We start from the raw sequence: 20,885 nt of genomic DNA on the forward strand, positions 1-20,885 counted from the left end.
TCGCGGGAGTAAACAATTGCGAACACGTATATGCGGCGCGCAGCTGACTTCCGGCGGGAGATTTTAACAGCGCACTTTCCCAAACTTGCAAAAATTGCAATTCTGCACAAGAAATCCACCGCAGGCAGCATAAACCTTCTGAAAATGATGATTTTGATCAGAATAACTCCTCAGATTGACATTTGGCTGCACTTTTTTGTGCAAGGAGTCCATTTTTGGGGGGGGAGGAAGTGCCCCAGAGTTTCCAAGTTCCTGTTCCTGTCCAGCAGGCTCCTCCAGGTGCTTTGTCCATGTCCTGGTCACTTTTCATTTGGATCTGGAGCTGGAAGGATTACTTTTTGTGGCTGCTGCTGGATATTTGTATTTGAGGACTTTTTGGACTTTGGATCTTTTTTGGATTGGAGATTTTACAAGTAAGTTGGTGTTGTTTGTTTGGGGCATTGCAGTTGCTGCAACTATAATTTTAAAACTTTTTCACAACTTTAAAAAAAATATATTGTGGGTAGCCACAGTGTCCAGTAGGCCCAGGGTTAGTCATGGGTGCATGATACAACTGTTTCTGTGAGTTTTGTTGAACTTAAATCTCATTTATGTCATGGAATTTTAGCTCACTGTTATATGTGGAATTTTTTGGGGGTACCTGTGAAGCCACACTAGCCAGTAGGCCCAGGGGTAGTGAGTGATGCATGGACCAAGTCTTTCTGTGGGGTGTCTTGAATTTAAACATCATTGAGGGCATGGATGGCATTGGATCGTGGTGATTTGTGTGTGTTTTTCGACTTTTTGGGGTGTTGTTGGGGACTGGCTATGTGTGAGGGGGCCATTTTGAGGCCTGGTACAGGCAGGGCCTGGCCATGTGGGTGGGGGTCAAGGGGCCATTTTGAAGCCAGGCAGTGTGCTCAGGCCTGCACCCAGTTTGCCTTGCTTTCATCCATTATGCCCACGGGTAGTGAGTGATGCATGGACCAAGTCTTTTTTGTGGGGTGTTAAATTTAAACATCATTGAGGGCATGGATGGCATTGATTGTGGTGATTTTTGTGCGTTGTTTGACTTTTTGGGGTGTGGTTGGGGCCTGGCCATGTGGGTGGGGGCCATTTTGAGGCCTGGTACAGGCAGGGCCTGGCCATGTGGGTGGGGGTCAAGGGGGCATTTTGAAGCCAGGCAGTGTGCTCAGGCCTGCACCCAGTTTGCCTTGCTTTCATCCATTATGCCCAGCGGTAGTGAGTGGTGCATGTACCAAGACTTTCTATGGGAAGTCTTGAATTTAAACATCATTGAGGGCATGGATGGCATTGGATTGTGGTGACTTTTGTGTGTTTTTTGACTTTTTGGGGTGTTGATGGGGCCTGGCCATGTGGGTGGGGGGCATTTTGAGGCCTGGTACAGGCAGGGCCTGGCCATGTGGGTGGGGGTCAAGGGGCCATTTTGAAGCCAGGCGGTGTGCTCAGGCCTGCTCCCAGTTTGCCTTGCTTTCATCCATTATGCCCAGGGGTACTCAGCGGTGCATGGACCAAGCCTTGCTGTGGGGTGTCTTGAATTTAAACATCATTGAGTGCATGGATGGCATTGGATTGTGGTGATTGTTGTGTGTTTTTCGACTTTTTGGGGTGTTGTTGGGCCTGGCCATGTGGGTGGGGGCCATTTTAAGGCCTGGTACAGGCAGGGCCTGGCCATGTGGGTGGGGGTCAAGGGGCCATTTTGAAGCCAGGCAGTGTGCTCAGGCCTGCACCCAGTTAGATTTGCTTTCATCCATTATGCCCAGGGGTACTCAGTGGTGCATGAAACAACTCTCTCTGTGTGGTCTCTCTTTTATTAATGTAAACATCCATTTTTGATTAGAATTGCAATTTTTATTTTGCGTCCTTCCGTTTTTGAGTATATTGTAATAATAATAAATGCCTAGTTGCAAATATTAATTGAAGCACGACATATGCAACATTTATTTAACTAATGTTCCTCTGGTTTCCTTTGCTTTTAGGTGCACAAGAGAACCACATCAGTCAGCGTTCATCATCAGTGCCAGGAAGAAGTCCTGCAGCGGTGTGTGCAGCACAACGTCACGTGTGGCCACAGACAACTCTGCAACTCGTGCAACTGCGGCCTGCTGTTCTGACATCTGAAGAAGATGGGCCCAAAGAAAGGTGGCCGTAGCTCCTCTACCAAGAAAGTTGCCAGTGCCACTGCCAGTAAGAAGGAGCAGAAGAAGCAAGTGGCGCCACTTACCAAGGAGACTGGTGTGCCCACAGACACCTTTTTTGGGAAAAAAACCTAGGCCTGCAGCAGTAGCGGTGTCCGCCGGGACCAAGCTGGGAGCAGCACCTCCGCTTCATTGGTCTCAGTGCCACCATGCCAAGTTAGGCCCAAGGCCATGAGTGCCGCAGAGGCAGCCACTTTAATTGCTCAATCACCATCGACCAGTCATGTTGGCGTTGACTCATCGCAAGAAAGTAGCATCCAATCAACGCAGGGTGTAACTCATCTGGCGAGTGTTCAACCACAGCCGCAACGACAACCACAGGTGCAACAAGGAGCGGCGCAAGTAGAGGCGCAAGTAGAGGCGCATGTAGAGGCACAAGTAGAGGCGCATGGAGAGGCGCAAGTAGAGGCGCATGGAGAGGCGCATGGAGAGGCGCATGGAGAGGCGCATGGAGAGGCACATGGAGAGGCACATGGAGAGGCACAAGTGCCCACAATGCTTGTTCTTCCAGAAGTAGCGGCACATGAGGAAACCGAGATTCATGCGGAGGTATCAGCCGAGCAAGCCACTCCTCCGAGTCCAGAAGATCCATTGTTATCTTCCAGATCCCCAGCAAGGAAAAGGTAAAGGAGGGTTAGTACAAGTTCTTCTTCAAGCCCCCTTCCTTCTGATGGTCTTGATCGTGATTGGCACCCACCAATGCAGTCTGAGAGGGAGGCACGCCATGAGCCGACAAAGTTTGGTAAAAGGAAGGTTCCCGCAAGGCTTCCACTTATGGGTGATGACAAAGAAGAAGTAGAAGTGGTGTATTCTGCTGCTGATGAACAGTCTGGCGTTGACGACACAGTCATCACAGTCGTCACTCCAGCTGCAGTGGGCATGCAGCAGACAAACGATTTTACCCTATCCCGAAATGCTACCCTGCATGGTGTGGGCAGCGAGGTACTGGTACCACCACCAACACAGGTACTAACTACTACACCAACACGACCTACAACTGCCATATTTTCTCACCAGAAGGACCGGTAGGGACCTCCACCCAGCTCGACCTCCATTACCTCAAGTAGTGGTGCTGTAATTGCACAACAGAGTCAAATTCCGCCACGCCCATCCTCCACTTCATCCGGCATTGAAAGTAGCACATCCACCACCCCCAGAAATCTCAACTCCCGAGTTTGGGACTTCTTTAGTAGTAGCCAAAAGGCGGATAACCTAGTCATTTGTTCAATTTGTAAACAAGTAGTCGGGGAAAGCTTGGTACCAACTATGGTACCTGAGGCCAGAGAGGTCATCTCCAAAAACACCACATTATCCATTGGGAGGCGCAGCTAAGTAACATCCGGAAAAAAGCCAAAACTCCAAATCGAAATATATCCATTGATATTGCATCTGATGATGACGAGGAGCTGATCGTGCAGGGGGGAGGTGAAGAACAGGGAGACATTTTTTCTGGTACACACATTACCCCTGGTAGCAGCACTGCTGTGGTAATGCCCACACGCTCCTCTACCCCAGCAACATCTAGGAGGCACAGTAAGAGTCTGGTAGAGACACCAATGCGAAAAAGTACATCAATGAGCCTAACTAGGTTGAAAAAGTCCGGATCATCATCATCACATATGAAAACGGTCCAGACCACCACTAAAAGCATGTTTTGGTTGGAGGCGCCATTTGAACGCAAGCACCCAACGGCACGTCTGTATAACGCAAAGCTGGCTAACATGCTAGGGCTGGACCTTCTCCATTTTTCTTTCATGGAAGGGCTGGGTTTTCTAGAATTTGTGGCAACAGTCTGCCCTAAATGGAAGGTTCCAAGCCGGTTCTATTTTGCCAGAGTTGTGGTTCCAGCACTACATGAAGATGTGCTGGAAGTGATTGGATCAGCTTTGCAGAAGAGTGCTGTTCACACTATCCACCTGACATCAGACATGTGGACCAGTTGCCAAGCCGTGGATTACATGTGCATCACTGCACACTGGGTCTCTTTTGCAGGGGTTAGAGAAAAGATGTCTGCAGGTGTTGACCCTGCCACAATTTTTCAAGCTAGTCGGAAACATGCAACAGTAGCCATGTTTGCCATGGAGAAATCTCATACTGCAGTAACCATTTTGGAGGAGTCTCTAAATGGCTGTTGCCAAGAAGTCGTATGATTGGTTATGTTTCCACGGATAATGGCAGTAATATTGTTAAGGCCATGCATGATGGTGGCTACTTCAGAGTGCCGTGTTTGGTGCACAGCATTAACATTATTGTTCAAGATTTCTTGAAAAGAGAAAACACAGTCAGCAAATTATTGACCACCTGCCGAAGAATCTGCACACATTTCAGCCATTCTTTTACGGCCGGGAAGCAGAAGAGGATCATTCAACGTGGCTATAGAGTGCCAGTTAAAGGACTCATCCAGGAGGTGGCAACACGTTGGAACTCAACCTTCTACATGCTTGAGCGTCTGTTTGAGCAGTACTCGGTAATCAATGAGTATGTCACTAGAATTAACATATGGTCTGCTGCTATTAAAGACATGAGGCTAGAGGCGGAGGAATGGGACCTAGTTAAAAGCCTGACAGACATGCTTTGTCCTTTTGAGGTCTTCACCCGTGAAGTCAGCAGGGAGGACTGTAGTTTGGGCAAAGCTATCCCATTGTGCATCCTAGAGCAACAACTGAAGGCGGTGTCTTCAATGTTCCGAGCTGATGTTCACAAACCAGACACATATCAGTTGGCGGAGAGCTTATTAAGCCGCCTACTTGTCAATGAAAGGCTTAGAAAAATACTTTCAGAACAACATTACATTTGTGCCACTATTCTGGATCCACGGTACTAAAAGGCACTGACCAGCAAAAGATTAATTCATTTTGATGAAGAAGATGTTTCAAAGTACAAACATTGGCTAGCTCTGTCAGCCACTCGGTTCGAAAAAGAGCGGCAGAAAATTGAAGGAAACACCACAAGTACTACTGAAGCAGCAGGCCATCCGGCGTCAAGGTCCACTTCTGTGGCCGAAGGCAGTCACTTTCCCTCACAGCCGTTACCGACAGCAGCAACAGTATCATCATCACCTGCACCAGGCCCAGCCATAATATTGGCGGAAGCGGATTGGATAACTCAGCAAGGGTTTGCTCGCTCCAGTGTTGATGCGAAGGCAACACATGGTACGCAAAGTGGAGCACCCAGGGAGGCCCTTGAGTGGATGGTGCAGGCCTATCTGGATGACCCAACAGAGGTCTACATTGATCGTGACCCATTGGTGTATTGGTATGGGGAAAGGCCTCACTGGCCACTGCTCAGCAGGCTGGCTATAATTTATTTGGCTTGCCCACTCGCAAGCGTGTCTTCGGAAAGAGTTTTCAGTGCTGCTGGTTCCATTGTCACTTCAAAAAGGACCTGCCTCTCACCCAAAAATGTGGAGAGGTTACCAATGATCAAGATGTATCAGCACTTCATACCACCAGATTACAAAATACGTGAATCCACGCAGGAAGAAGAGGACACCGACTTAGGTGACAGAAGCTCTTCTAATTTAGCTGACCTAATCCATGTTCAATTCACAGAGTTTGAGGACTAGCTTTACTTCCCTGACAACTATGCCTGAAAAACGTACTTTTTGTTTTCTTCTGTCCTTATTGACTTTAATTTCTGTGTATCTTTCTTTGATTTGCAACTTTTAGCACAACAAAACTTTAAACACAACAAATCCATCAGCAGCACTGTCTTCATCCTATTTTCCATATTGAAGGTGCCGCTGTCTGCATTCCTGAATTTCACAAGTTCACAACTCAGTTATGCTCCTCTATCCTCCTCCTCCAGACTCCCCCTATCCATTTCCCTCAAGGCAGATGGCCGGATTACGCAGAATCTAGAAACTGTCGCTTCAGTTCGTACACGCGTCCCCTCAAAAGAAGTGGGACTGGAATGACTCACTATGCTGAGTGCACCTTCTGAAATTGACACAAGAGGCTGCCCTGTGGTCCTTCACTTAAGAATAAGATGCTGACACGTGAAACAGGTAATGAATGATGAGATGGCATGCAGTGGACAACACTGGCTGTCTGGCTCTGATGAAAGCAATTGTTGTTTGTTTGTTGTGCATGAAGTGAATCCTGTCTATGTGTTCTGTTATTTTTATTTAATCTTTTACACACTAAATGTAACTCAAGTGTACAATTTGCCTTGTTTAATACAAATTGTACTTCTACTGCAGGGGCCAGCCAATACGGTGCATTTTACAATATGGAACATTTCCTTGGACTCACTGTGTGTGTAGACTGTGACTGCACGAACACCATTGAGTTTGCCAATTATCCATGATGATGATGATGAGTCTTGATGATCAAAGTTACATAATATTTTTATTCTTTACACAGTCACTCACTGGGATGGATGCATCATCATCGTCGGTATACGGAAGAACTATGGCCGTTTCATGAGTGGCAAACAGGTAAACAAGTCTACAACAACCACAGCAGACCTACATGTCTGTCTAGTCGTGGTATGGGAGTGGTCGAGCCAGTGTAGTGTTATTTCAGAGAGTCAGAGACCAGACAGTGGCTTGCTAGATAAAATTAGATATGCTTTGTCTGTCTGTATCAAAGAGGTATGCTACATCATCAGGTTGGTTCACTCAGTGGTGCCTGCCTTGACCGTCTGCATGGCCCTGGCCTGCTGTGTGCTAATTACTATCCATGAGAATGAGACTCAGATCTCAGAGTACGCACTTTAGAAATGACGCTTGTATGCAATACTTTGGCCTCTGAAACTGAAAGTGTTATTTTTGCACTAAACACCGTACCTTATATTTTTTTTCTCCGGGGGGTTTTATTATCAATTCCTGTTTTTCCATCAACAATTACAGGCCGGCTTTTACCCTGTGCGATGGGTAAAACGATTAACTCAGGCTTACCATTAGCGATCCGCAATTCCGCATCCGCCGGGCAGGCAGTGGACAGTGTGTCTGGTCACCAAGATTGATCGACGGAGCGTTAGATGGAATGGAGGAGTACCTCGAATAAGAGGAATGGCTGGATGCATGCAACTTCCCAAATTGAACAGGAGTCAGGACAACTACAAAATACAGTTACAGTATCCTCTTCACTACTCCTTATCTTTTAAATAATGTTATTGTTGTGACTCTGTGTGTTTGTTTGCTCTCTGCTTGAAATTCATCCCTCCAGCTGTTTGATACGTTTCTTTGCTATTTTTAAAACTAATTTAATGTACTAATAAGTGTTTATTCTCTCTGAGGGCAGATAGGCAAGTAAAATTGCTTAATTACTGCAGCACTGTACTGTCACATTGTTTATTCATAGTTAGTAAGTTGTAGTAAGTACCACTTTTCAGTAACCTAACCATCCATTTAGCAAACAACGTCATGCATGCAGTAGTGCATGCACTTCCTTTATGTCCCTTAAAAGATTTATGGATATCTTCGTATCCAAAGATTTGTTGTTCTTCATTTATTGTTTGTCCAAGCTTTGTTTGTTTTCCTCTCTCCACAAAACGTTCCCAGAAAACTCCATTCCCATCCATTTTTCAAACCCTAACCCTAACCCTCTTCCCCCGGGCTGTGTGGTTTTCATTCCACACACTTGCTGGGGAGGATAAGGTGCAAGCAACCTCCTCAAATCAATTTTAAGGCAGCCAGATGAATTATAGGATATTGTAATTCTGCTTAAAAAAACACCAATTAGTATTTTTAAATCAATTCTGAATTTCATGCCCACCATCGATTGGATCCATCGATTTTTCATCTGCTGCTATTGCTAGTGTGGTACCACTCCTACTACTACCACAACAATGGAATTTAAATTTCTGTCCTGGATGGATTTCATGGGTAACTGTAATCGCCATTTGCCATGCAGCCAGCGCTGTGCCTAGCTCTATTCTCAAACACCGATCACAGGTAAGATAAGCATTTTGGGGAGGTAGTATAATGGGCTAGGACTCGGAGGAAAGGAGAGACTGACAGTAGTGCTAGTAAAGTACTAGTAGGCCCATTGAATTCACTAACTCGGTTAGTGGCACTTTTGTAAATTTTTGGACGTTTTAGATAATTCATGGTGGTAAGTTTGAGGAAACCAAACGTGCAGTAATCCCCGCCCACCACCCCACAAAATAATATGAACGCGTACACTATGTTGAAGTATATAAAATAAATAATTATATTTTCCCTAACAAAAATAAACTATTCAAAAGACCCAACCCACCCCCCTCCCTAACCCCAACAAATGTCCTTATGAATGTCCCTCGAAAAGTCCCAACGCCCAATTGCCACCCCCCAACAGTCTTTAGAAAAGGGGCAAGGGACAGTCACTTCCGGCGGTGTCCTGTGTACAGGTGGTCCTGCAACTCTTTGCGGAGGTCCTTGAGCTGGCGCTTCAGCTTCTCTACCGTGCGCTCCAGGTAGTCCACTCTCCTGCGTAGACGGCGCTGACGTGCCATCCAGGCTCTGGGGTGGGCAGCTGGTATTTTACTTGCTGCTGCGCGGTGGCGGCGGGAGAATGTCGGACCATGGCGCCGTGCAACTGGAGGCTGCTGGCTGGTGGCCCCAGAGGCACTGGAGGATGATGCAGTTGTTGCCGCCTCCTCCTCCTGCTCCCGAGCCCACAGCCGCCGATATTCAGCACAAATGGCCTCCAGCTTCCGGGCCCTGGCCCGGACAGCCATCTCCTTCCTGGTGAACTTGTTTTGTGGAGCATCTATATGAAGAAAGAAAGAAAAATACTGTAACCAATACTCTGTAACATTAACACAAAATAATTCAACAGAAAGTTGTCTCACAGTAACACTAGCAACTTGCAAGCACAGTATAACATTTTGGCATGTATCTTTCCGCCGTCTTTGTAGGCCTGTAACATTAGTGGGAGTTTCAGGAATTCTACTAGCAGCACTATAGACTCACTACATAGTCAGAGAGTCATAGAGTACACCAGTCTTCTTCTTTTTTTCTCTTGTTTTGCGAAAGAAATTACTTGTACGTGAACTTGTGGTAGCCGGCATAATGCCAGCTCAGTCAGCTTGCACCCAAGAAAAACAGACACAAGCCATGATGACGCAGACTCGCTTTACTTTAAGCAGTACATGCAGGTGGGGATAGGGAAGCTCTTACTTTTCTATTGGGGTGGCACTGGCCATACTCGGTTACATCAAAGGCTACTGCTCAATGTAATTTACATTTCGCACTTCCCCCCCGGGCCTTGACTAATACAAAAGGAAAATGAAGATTATTCATTTCTGATCATACATCCAGCCGATCACATGATCTTTGCTTATATGATGGATGACTTTAGGTGCTTTGTTTTGCTAGATTGAGTGAACAACAGCGATAGTCCACCCATGATTGACACAGCTGAAAGAAAATTATTAACATAGGGAGTGAGTGTGGTACCCATAATTGCCGGAGGAAGGGACTTGACTTGATATAATGTCCACTATACAATACATACAAAATATATGCTGTGCTTGCAAAGTAAACTACTGTACTGTTAGTCAAGGGAGTATTTCTGAACAATCACAACTTCTAGTATTTGGATTTCCTCTGCTTTGCTACTCGGGCACGGACATGCTGTTCAAAGTAACACTCTTCATCCACTGAGCGTCTGCTCTACATACACCTCAGCTATATATGAGGAAGAAGATACCATCCAGGCTTCCAAAGTAAACGTCTATCATTCTTCTTAATGTCTGAACTGTACCAGCTTTACTTTTTCTCAACAACCAACTAGCACCCTTTTCATTTTATTTGGTAAACCACCCTCTTGACTTGCATTTGAGTTTCACCCAAATGATGTATTGCAATGCACACCTCACATGCATTTTCTGATTCACCCACACAGGCAGTCATCTTTTCTTTCTCCTCTAACCATCCTTGCTTCAAGCAGCCATGCATCTGATTCCTTCCTATCAGCCACCTCTGCATGCATTCAAAAACACGTATCATTCTTTGCAGTCATAAATGTTACGACTCGCTCGTCCTTCCTTACACCCTTCTTTTCCTTTTAGTTCATCACATCCCTCAAGTTCATCTGATCTGACTTGGCTTCACGATAAAAGTTTCACAGCTGAGTTGAAGTCAAATAGAGGGGGCCATTGCTTACTCAAGAACTACCACTGCTAATGCTATTGCTAAGTCAAGGGTGACTGTCTTCTCCGTGACTGGCAAAAAAAATGTAGTTCTAAAGTAGTAACTGTTCTTAACAGTACAGTATACTTGTACTAGTTTACTGTCTACTGTACAGTACATCATACACCCCTTTGCGAGCCTACTCTAAAATGTCAATAAGAAAGGAGTATATTAACTTACCACCGTCCAAAAGCTGCTGAGCCATCCCCCACATGTCACATTGATATTAAGTCCAATTTACTTCATGGGACTTGCTCCTGAAAAATCAAAAGAGAAAGAGAAAACATACAGAAAATCCAAAAGCGTTTAACGTCTAGTCAAAGGTACCCCAAAATAATGTAGAGCACAATGTTGTATAGAGCCATATAAGTTCTCAATTTATTTCACATTTCTATATACATATTTCTAAAAACAAGGAAATCAAAGGGATGCTGCCAGGTGCAGTAGAGAGTGCAAAAAGTGCGTGCTCAAGTGAAAGAGGAGAAAAATGAATGAAAAAGAAGATCCAATAATTTAAACAAGGGCTATGGTTCAATTCCCTGAGCAGGAGCCTGACCCACGTATTAAGTCATACAGTAAGTTTATCGTCGTTTTTTGGAGGGGCAGGGGAACTGGGGTTCAGAATTCACAAGTGGGGGAGATCGTCGACGTTTCGACCCTTGCGCAGTGGTGGGAGGATCAACACCTCAGCTACGGGTCTTCCTCAGGACGGGGGATAGGGTGGGAACCTGGGGAAAACCATGTAGAGGATCAGATAATCAATATCTAAAGATTAAAAACCATAAATGTTGCCCAATTAATGGGTTTGGGTACATTACCTGGAGTGTAGTAAGACAGCGCCCCAACAAGCAAATGTCCGCCCCTCCATAATGGCTGCGGGTTTTCCTACCACACAGGGCTATTTTGCCTTGATTGCCATCATGTACGAACACGCAAAGCGCCCAGCGAACACGGAAGAGGGATGGTAACTATAAATATATCATGGTTGCAGTGGATTCATGCTCAAGATTCATTTGGGTGTGGCCTCAGCGCTCGGCTGACGCCCAAACTGTTATAAAAGATTTGCGAGTCTTTATCGGCACATACGCAGCAATCGGCATGCTACATTCTGACCAGGGTCCTGCATTTAGCTCTCGAGCTTACAAAGAGGCCATGGCAAGTCTGGCCGTTGCATTGCGGTACTCAAGTCCATTCCATCCTGAGGGAAATTCTGTAGTGTAAAGAAATAAAAGTGCCATAAAGCAATCTATAACAGCTAGGATACTAGGCTCGGGTGACGGGTGGGTCAAACCTCTAATAAGTGTCCAACGTAGTCTTAACATTCTGCCAAGAAATTCTCTGGGTGGAATCACTCCATATGAAATCCTTTTTGGTACGAGATTGAGACCTTGATCGTCATACTTCAGTGGTAGAACAAAAACCCTTTTATTTCAAAGACCGTTTGGCTGTTTTGCAGGACTTAAATGAAACAAGAAGAAGTCTAAGCAACAGGTTACAGAAGCCAACGACCACTGAAGAAAAACCACCTGTCCCAACAAGGCCTGTCTGGATTCCAAAGATTGGGTATCTAGTCAGAGAAAAGATCGCGGACAAGAAGAAATTTGGGCCTTCTTACAGAAAACCAGTACCTGTGTTAGCAATCCATGGATCAAGAACAGTGTTACTGCCGCCCCTTGCTAGAATAAAGGAGAACCGGTTTGTGTCCATCGATCTGGTAAAACCACATCATGTGGCCGATAATAAGTAGCAGGGCCAGTGGACTCCAAAGATGTAGCAGATTACCAAATCTTGCTACTATCTAAGAGGTTCAAACTGAGAGACTCATCACCTTTGGAGAATCTGTAGTAAGAAATGAAGGACTATGCAACAAAGCCATGGAAATTGTGCCTCTAGAAACCCAAATAAAAGTTTGTCAAGACACTCCTGTCTACAATGATATAGCTATATTTAACAAAGAAGGGAGGTAGAGTACAACGTAGGATTCCTACTCCACGGGCACTGATAAATAAACAAGAAGAATCCTACTACCAGTGTTTAAAAAGGGGAAGAGGGGGGAACACTCAGTATTGTGTAAAATACCCCTCACACACCAACAGGCCTCTTGGTGTCATGCTGGTCATCCTGGCTATTAAAAAGTGTGCAAAAGAACGAGGTTTTTTGTCTTAATTAGGGACAGAACCACATGTCGACGCACACCAGAGGTTCTGTCCCTAATTAAGACAAAAAACCTCGTTCTTTTGCACACTTTTTAATAGCACCAGCCAGGGGTACGAAATAAAGTTTTTTTCATTTTACCCACTAGCCAGGTACTTTTTAATTTTTCACCACACCTCCCACTCACATCTATCCCTCTTTCACTTACACTCAACACACACCACACATAGTCTAATTTGTCAACGCTCCCACGTAGTCGCAGGTTGTAGCGTGCCGCATCCCTTTAGCGGGGTGCGAAGACCCCGATGATGAAGCATGACACCAAGGGGCCTGTTGGTGTGTGAGGGGTATTTTACACAATACTGAGTGTTCCCCCCTCTTCCCCTTTTTAAACACTGGTAGTAAGATTACAATGATATAGCCTCTGACTATACTAATATGACAAGGGACCAAGCAGCTTCAGCGATTTCAAGTAATCCGGATGCAATACCAACAATTGACAGAACTGCCTCTGGCTAATTCATCAGCTTTGATACGTTTTCTGAGAATCCAGTGAGCCCGAAACAACGCCAGCAAATAAAACTTTTAAAGACCGAGTAACAGAACTTTTTCAGCAACTAGAAAAGACTTATCTGGTTTCACCATGGGTTGAATTTTGGATTGTGTTAGGTGAACTTTCTCTCCTACTTTGTCTCATTTTTGTTTTAAGTTTCGGAAAGCTGAAAGATGGAAAATATAGTAAAATGGACACAGCAAGTAAGAACATCAACTGGCTCCTGAAGCCACACAAATCCTTTCATCATGAACAAAGAGACCTGTCATCAGTAAACATCACAGCCGTTCCTATACGTGGTGGTATAGCATGGGACAGAACTGAGTATGACATTTATGGTCCGGCCGAGCTGTTGAAGATTCCACACCAATTTAATGTTTCATTGACTGACTTTGTTTCACCCAGCACATTTTCTGATGATTGGGACTTTGAGACTGTTAATAATATGATGTCAGACTTAGAAATGTAGGCAAAATTTACAAACCATGAATATTTAGAAGGTTCATCAGACTATGAACAATTGTATTGTTACAATCACTATGGTCATCATTATTTGGAGAAATCTGCAAACCATAGAAATGTATATACTTTCAATCAATGGGAACATTGTCCAACGCAACCAAAGGGTTGCTCAAAAACATTCTATGAAAAATGTCCATACTTCTCAGGTTTTAATACCACAAATCCGGAAGCATTTTATTTAAAAAATGTTAATAAGACAGGAATCAAAAGTATGTTAACAAATACGAAGCAAATTTATTCAGCAGCCTTTTATGCCCAGCTGTCCTCATTAGGTTTCGACTTCTGGAGTGACAACATAGAAACAAAAACTGTCTGGGGCTCAAAAAACTGGCAAGTACAGGGAATAGAAGCTTTATTTCGAGCCTGTATTATTCCTGAACAAATAATGTTTTTGAATGACACTGTTCAACAAACATCCTGTCTTGGCCTAGCCAGGATAAAAGATTCAAACAAACCGTCCATACCTGTACCTATTGCTGACAGTAAAAACACTTAAGAGGGAGGGGTCGACGTAACATCAATTTTACTCAAAAACAGAACTGATCCTGATTGGAAAAAATGGTTAATCTAGCCCACAGACACGAATATCTGTCAAGAAAGATTCCTGAGCAAGACACAAGGGTTTACAGTAACTAGGCCAGAGCCAAGATATGTCCAGAGACAACATCCAGGTATAGTAACAATATACAGTGCAGGAAAACTGTGCCTCGAATGGATACAAAAATCTACACTTACAGAGGTTAAACAACACTTAACTTTACTTAAAGATGGCGCTGATCTGAGAGACTTCCTACTAGGGCCTCATAATCCACGTCATAAACGTTTCATATACGCCGGTATCTATGCTGCTTATAATGAGCCATAGAATGTCACGCAAATGGAAACTGCAGAACGAATACGAGAAATTGATCGTATTAATTTAGAAACAGCTCTCTCTGTAGTTGATAATGGGTTAACAACACTGTCATCCAGAATTTATTGTTTGGACAGCATTGTATCCTCTGCCATAGACATAATAGAACAGGATTTGCTCATGTTACAACATGGACAGTCTCAGTTGCGTTCTATAATGCTGCTAGGCTGGACGTTGCAAAATCTTCGTTCAGGCTATGTGCCTTGGAGTCTAATCAACACCACGTCATTGTTTACTGGATTTAACCTTACAGATAAACAAATCTCTTTGGCACAGAGGGGAGCAGACTATACGGTGCTGAGCACATAAAAACTGGAAAAATTACCATTGACTGTTTCTGAGATACCAGCCATAGAATCGATAATACATGGCACCATTAGGTTGCCAGTGACGATTTTCCAGTTTCAGTATTGCTTGAAACACATACCAGCAGGCCTGTATGAAAGGTTGGGTAAAGAATACATTAAGTCAACCTGGGATTTACCATACACACATAAATGTTGGAGTGGGGGAAAAGAAGTATTTCTTAGTGGTACACAATGTAACAGCGCACTAAGTGGTACACTTTTATGTCAGGGTATTAATTTACACGGAGCCTGTGTTGGTTCTTCAATCAACTTATCCTGCCACCTGCAAGGTTCTCCGGCAGCAGTGATGAATCCAATTTTTAGTCAGCTTTCCAATGGGAGCTACATAATCTTGAATGATCACAGCTGTTGTGGAATGATGCCAGGAATTGCCTATCTCGTAAGTGTGTCAGCCAGGGTCACTTGCTGTATGCAAGTATTGTGTCCTAAAGCAAAGACAGACGGGGAGTCGCCATTATGGCCTTCACTGAACATCTCTTCTATTCGAATTGATACTTTAAGCAGAATGAAAGCCATACTTTTACAAAAAACTGTGCCACTGACCTCGTCCACAGAGACGTATGATCTCCAAGTCGCAAGGTCCTCTGCGAAGATACTTGCCTTATTATCAACAAGCTGCCCCATACATTTTGCAAAAATGTTAGGTCGTATCTTAAACATGTCTGATACCAGTGGTATTGTACATGTATTTAGGGCGATTTTTTCGGGACTGTTAGCACCTTTTGAAGCAGTCCTCGGCATATTCCAAACTTCGTGCACTCGGTGTTTGGCGAACTGCCTCCCGTTTTGGAACTCGCAGCAGGAATTTTATTTTTGCTACTTCTGCTTCGATATGGCAAGCCAATCCACCACCAACGCCCAGATTACTATCGAGAACACTCTCCTGGCAATGAAGTGTCGTGAGCGCATAATCCAAATTTTGGGCTTGGCTCATTTAAGAGATCTGAATAAAACATGGTTTCTTTCATTCAGACCAATCTGACAAGATTGCATCTTACCTGTTCTACGGTGCCTGCTATGTGGAGAAGAATGCGTGATAGACATCTGTCTAACACTTCCATAGCACCGCCAACGGATGTTGATACTTTGCTTGGTTCGGTAGCGGCTCATGCATTGTGTTGTCCCCAATGGCTACCAATCCTGATGACGGCATTCATGGAGGTCTCACCAGCACAACAAGCTGACGGTGAGATACGTGGACCAACAGGCACACAGGTACCATCTACTGCGAATATTGCTAATGCGACGGGCGCTGACAGCGATGCTTCTCATTTGTGTACAATTGATCTGCTTAACGAGGTAGTCCAGCTTTTCAAATATAGAATACTTGATGTTTTCTCCTAACAGCGAGAATGATTTTTTAAATTAGCACACAGTGTTCTGATGAACTCTGAATTCGACCTTCACTTTTCAAAACAAAACTTCTAACTTTAGAACTCTATTTTTCTTCGATTTAACTTTTTCCAAATTGGACCTTTTTGGGCACAAAGTAATCTGCTTAAAGTAGAACTATTCTTAGAGAACAAGATTTCTTTGAACACTTCCAAGAGACAAGATTTGACGTCGTTCACAACCAAAACAGTTTTTATATTCTGTCATGATATGGTCTCGACCTTTCGTCTGTCTTTCAGAGCCATTTCATAAATGTTATTTATTGACTCATTCTGATAAGCATTTTTCCAATGTCACATTACATGCTTTGAATGAAAATAATGCCTTTTTTCTAAATGCATGCATCACAAATGCTCATTTTCGTGTACAACCAATTCGAATGCATTTTTTGTATTTTGGGAGGGATTGTAAACACATCATGCTTTAGATATGTTTTTAATGCTTAGATTTTAGTAATATCGAACATAATAAAGTGGAGTGGGTGTTGTATAGCATTTTAGGACTCTAGTGTAATTTTCCCAATTCATGCCCTTATATAGGTATAATTCACATTACCCTCTATCGGCATAGAAATCATACCCATATTTAGACATAGCCCATGCAGTCCTAATATAGGCATGGCTACTTCCACTAGTTCCTAAAAGCCACACCAATTTCTTGGAGAACTCGGCTTCAGCAGTCAGGGACATCCCCTTTCTTGAATATTGATTTGTCCTAGAAATCATGGCGTTTTCAAAGAACTACCGTTCTTTGGTGACGTTAATATGTCCGACTTTACATCAAACCAGGCACCTTCAAGGTATAAATATGCCCACACTTGCCCTAGCAAATTCACGGTGGTTTGGAGCAGTTCGACTATCTACTTGCCCGACGTAGCTCGCTACAGAAAGTGCCAAAGGAAGCCGACCCTCCAGCTGATGCACTGACAGAGAGGCTGCCTTTCTCTCGCTGAGAATCCAGCTCCAGTGTTTCCAAGCTCCCCTTGCGGGGTGTTGGAAAATCGAGTCCGGAGACAGAGATACCAGACCTCCTTCATTCTAAACCATGGTACGAAGCTGATTAGACCCTAAGAGAAATCTTGATAGATTCTTGGCAAAGAAACGAAACCTATGCACTTACTTCTTCCCTTGTACTAGACTTAGGTTAGGTACATCGGGGTAGGCGTATTTTAGAAACACCAGTTGAGTACTTTTAGTCTTTTTATTTCTGTATATATCTTATGGCTTAGAAACCATACCATGCTTTTAAAGGATTATTTTATAATACTCTTCTTGCTGTATGCATAATATTTTACAGCCAGTATTACGATTGTAGCAGTTAATTTCTTCCGCATGAGAAAGAAGAATGTTTAATAAATACTTTTATTCAAAACGCCCGTCTCCCTATTTCTCTGCACCTCTGGTGAAACGAAGCATGCACGATTGGCCGAGTGAAATATCTATCTATTGTTTCCACAACTCTGAAGAGACATTTTATCTTGGGGAAACAAAGTTGTCATGTTTATGCGGTTGTCAGAAACTAATCCCTTCTTGCGTATTTGAGAAAGTTTCTAGTGACCTCTGAGCTAGCTGGCACTCACAATTAAGTCTAATATATTCGATAGAGAGCTAGTCGACCTAAGTCCTACGTCAAATCTATAGAATATATTTTTCCAATGCGCAGAGCCCATTGGAACTATAGAAACTACACTACACAGTGAAAAATGTGTTTAATAGTTGTTCACTACCAGGACATATAAAACTTAAAAATACATGTCCTACTTCTTAAATACACTGCACCCTGCTCTTGGGACTGTCCACTTTACTAGGGACTTATAAGTAAATTAAAAATGCCAATTGTGGATAAGCCAATGGTACCATGTTTTAAAGAAAGAGCACATGCACACGAGCACTGTTCATTATTGGTAAATTGTCAGGAGTGCTAAAGCCAGCAAAACAGGTGGTCAAAGGGCAAAAAGTCAGACAGGGGAAATGAATGTGAGGTAATACACATGCCTGTAGAGACCATCAACATTGCTCTGGGTTGTTCCAGGACCGTGTTCCACTATAAAGTCCATTCCCTGTAGGGAGATGTGAGGTATCGGGTTCTGTCAGGCCTACATACTCTGCGAAAACACTCAAACACCATAGACGGAAATTGGCACGGAAACTGAAAATGCAAAGAGACAAGTTTATTAGGACCCCATGGGGTGGTGGTACATTCCTACAGCACCCTTCGGTAATGCAAGAAGTATCAGCCCGAACATCGGTGCGCGACCTCTTTTATACAGTTTAAAGGTAATAAAAAGATAGGCGGTACACATTTGAACAGTTTTAGGTACATATAAGGAAATTTTTGGCGCACAGCCAGCATGTGGGAGGAGCTTAATACCACTGGTCAGTTAGGGGAACATTCCTAAAGAGTGACCACTCTCTCAGTCCGGAGATTCGTGTGTGCGCATGCGTGAAACTGACCATCGCTAAAAATAGCCTGTTGCTGGGCAAAGGGAAGGTTCATTGGCATGAAGGAAGGACAAAAGGACACTCTACCACGAGGCCGCGTGTTCGTACAAAATGGAAGCCACAAAATACAAAATCGCCCCCGTACTTAAGTCAAGTTAATAAAAAGGTCGTGTAGCTGAGCTAAACGCTAACTCAGGTGCTGCCAAATTACGACAGACGGCCCTTTTAGCGTTTAGCTGAAGCTACCTCATAATGGAAATAATCCGGATGTTCATCCTCGACATCGATCATCATGATCCGCCTCACTTCGACATTACTCATTTGTACATTTTTAGCAATAGCTCGTTTGGATGGGATACAGGCCGTAATACATACAGAACATAGAGCAGGACCACATTGAATACATAAACAGCAAAAGAAGAATATTCCAATAATTGCACATAGAATCGTTAGCAGTTTCCAGCCCCATGTACTGAGCATAGTCCAAAACCAACCTGAAAATGTCCAGGTACCATTATCAGTGTGAATTTCAGAGGCAATTTTGTGCAATTTAGAAATGGCATCATACACAGAAGGCGAATTGTCAGGGACATAGACGCAACAACTACTTCCGATGATACGACATGCACCCCCACGATCAGCTAATACTACATCCAGAACCATTCGGTTCTGAAGCGTAACAATTCTAGTAATCTGGAGCTCTTCAGTTATATTCCCTAAAGCAGAAACAGTTTCATTAGCAACTGCCTCCACAACACGTGTTAGCCGCCTAATTTTCCTGCTATTTAGAGCAGCGCCCACAAAAGAAAATAACCCTAAATTAAAATCCACATATTGTTGTAGGGAGGTGTCGGTTTGATCAACCCCATCAATGTCCAATGTCCTCTTAACTCTATTCAAAATAAAATCATGATATAATACAAAATCATTATGATACATAGGTGGGGCAATAAACACAGGGGGTAATTCAAAGGATATGTAACATGTGCCTAACCATCCAAGAGGAAGACGATGATAACCTTTATTACCACAGATAAAATAAGTGTTTCGTGAGGCCACAAATGAAATACCGTTGGGAGTATCAAAAGCAAGAGTAATATTGCATTCACTTCTCCCCACCGGAACGGTTCCCTTATTCCTAATACAGAGATCTGCTTTCGTATCAATGACAGTAATTACATGTAAACTGGACATATTTGTAAGTCTCTGATTAGTGAAGATGCGAGGTGCAGATACATTGTCCGGTCGATACTCTTCCCACTCGAACTTAGTTCCTTCTGCTTGTGGATAGCCATCTCGATCATTATAGCAGACCTTGTTCAGTCGAAAAAGTAGTCCACCTTTTGTTGGCCATCTCAAAGTAAAGAGAAGAGTATACCAAGCATTGCATGACCCATTATGAGAGAAAGGAAGAGGAATGAGTGGGGTTCCTCCCTTCTTCTGATGCCCGGGTAACATCCCACATACCCAACAGTTGGACGTGTTGGTCATATTGTGCGTGTGATGCAATATCTGAATGAAACTATTATTCAAATAAGTCTGTCTATGTCTTTCTTCGTGATAGGGCAAAGTAAAATGAAAATGTTCAGATGGAATTGGAGTGGTAGGCAGTAAATAGTCCCATGCAGGAAATAGTCTTTCTGTAGTCCAAGCTATTACTGCTATCACCACTATTGTCGCAAAAAAAAGAACCGCACCCAAAAGTCTTCTGTTTCTCAGTGTCATAGGTGCCATGGTACAATGAACAGAAGTCTCAAGAAAGCAAACTAAAAAATAAAAATATGGTGCTGAGAACCGAGGCTGCCGTTGAGTTTTTCTCCGAGATTCAAGACGGGTGTCGCTACACTGGCCAGAACTGATCCCCCCCCTTGATATTCCCGGCTTCCGTTTCACAAACCTCGGAACGGTTACCAACCAGTCATGAAAAATACAAAAAAAAATTATTTCCTTGGCCGCAGATTGTACTTCACTCCACCAGAAACAGTGTGGTCCGGGAAGGCTCCCTCCGACTCGTGAGGCATAACAGCTGGGCTCTTCTCCGCGTCCAAGATGTCTCTGTAGTCGGACAGCACAGTAGGGTTCACCAGAACCAGAGAGACACGTCGGCAGTGCGTTGAATGTATCCACCGCTTCTTATTCGTGACACGCACAGCCGTCCGCGTTGCCAGCAGCACTTGCTCAGGGCCACGCCACCTCGGCTCCAAGCTGCTGGATCTCTCAAACAC

This window comes from Lissotriton helveticus, chromosome 5_1, assembly GCF_964261635.1.
Source record: "Lissotriton helveticus chromosome 5_1, aLisHel1.1, whole genome shotgun sequence".
Taxonomy (NCBI): domain Eukaryota; kingdom Metazoa; phylum Chordata; class Amphibia; order Caudata; family Salamandridae; genus Lissotriton; species Lissotriton helveticus.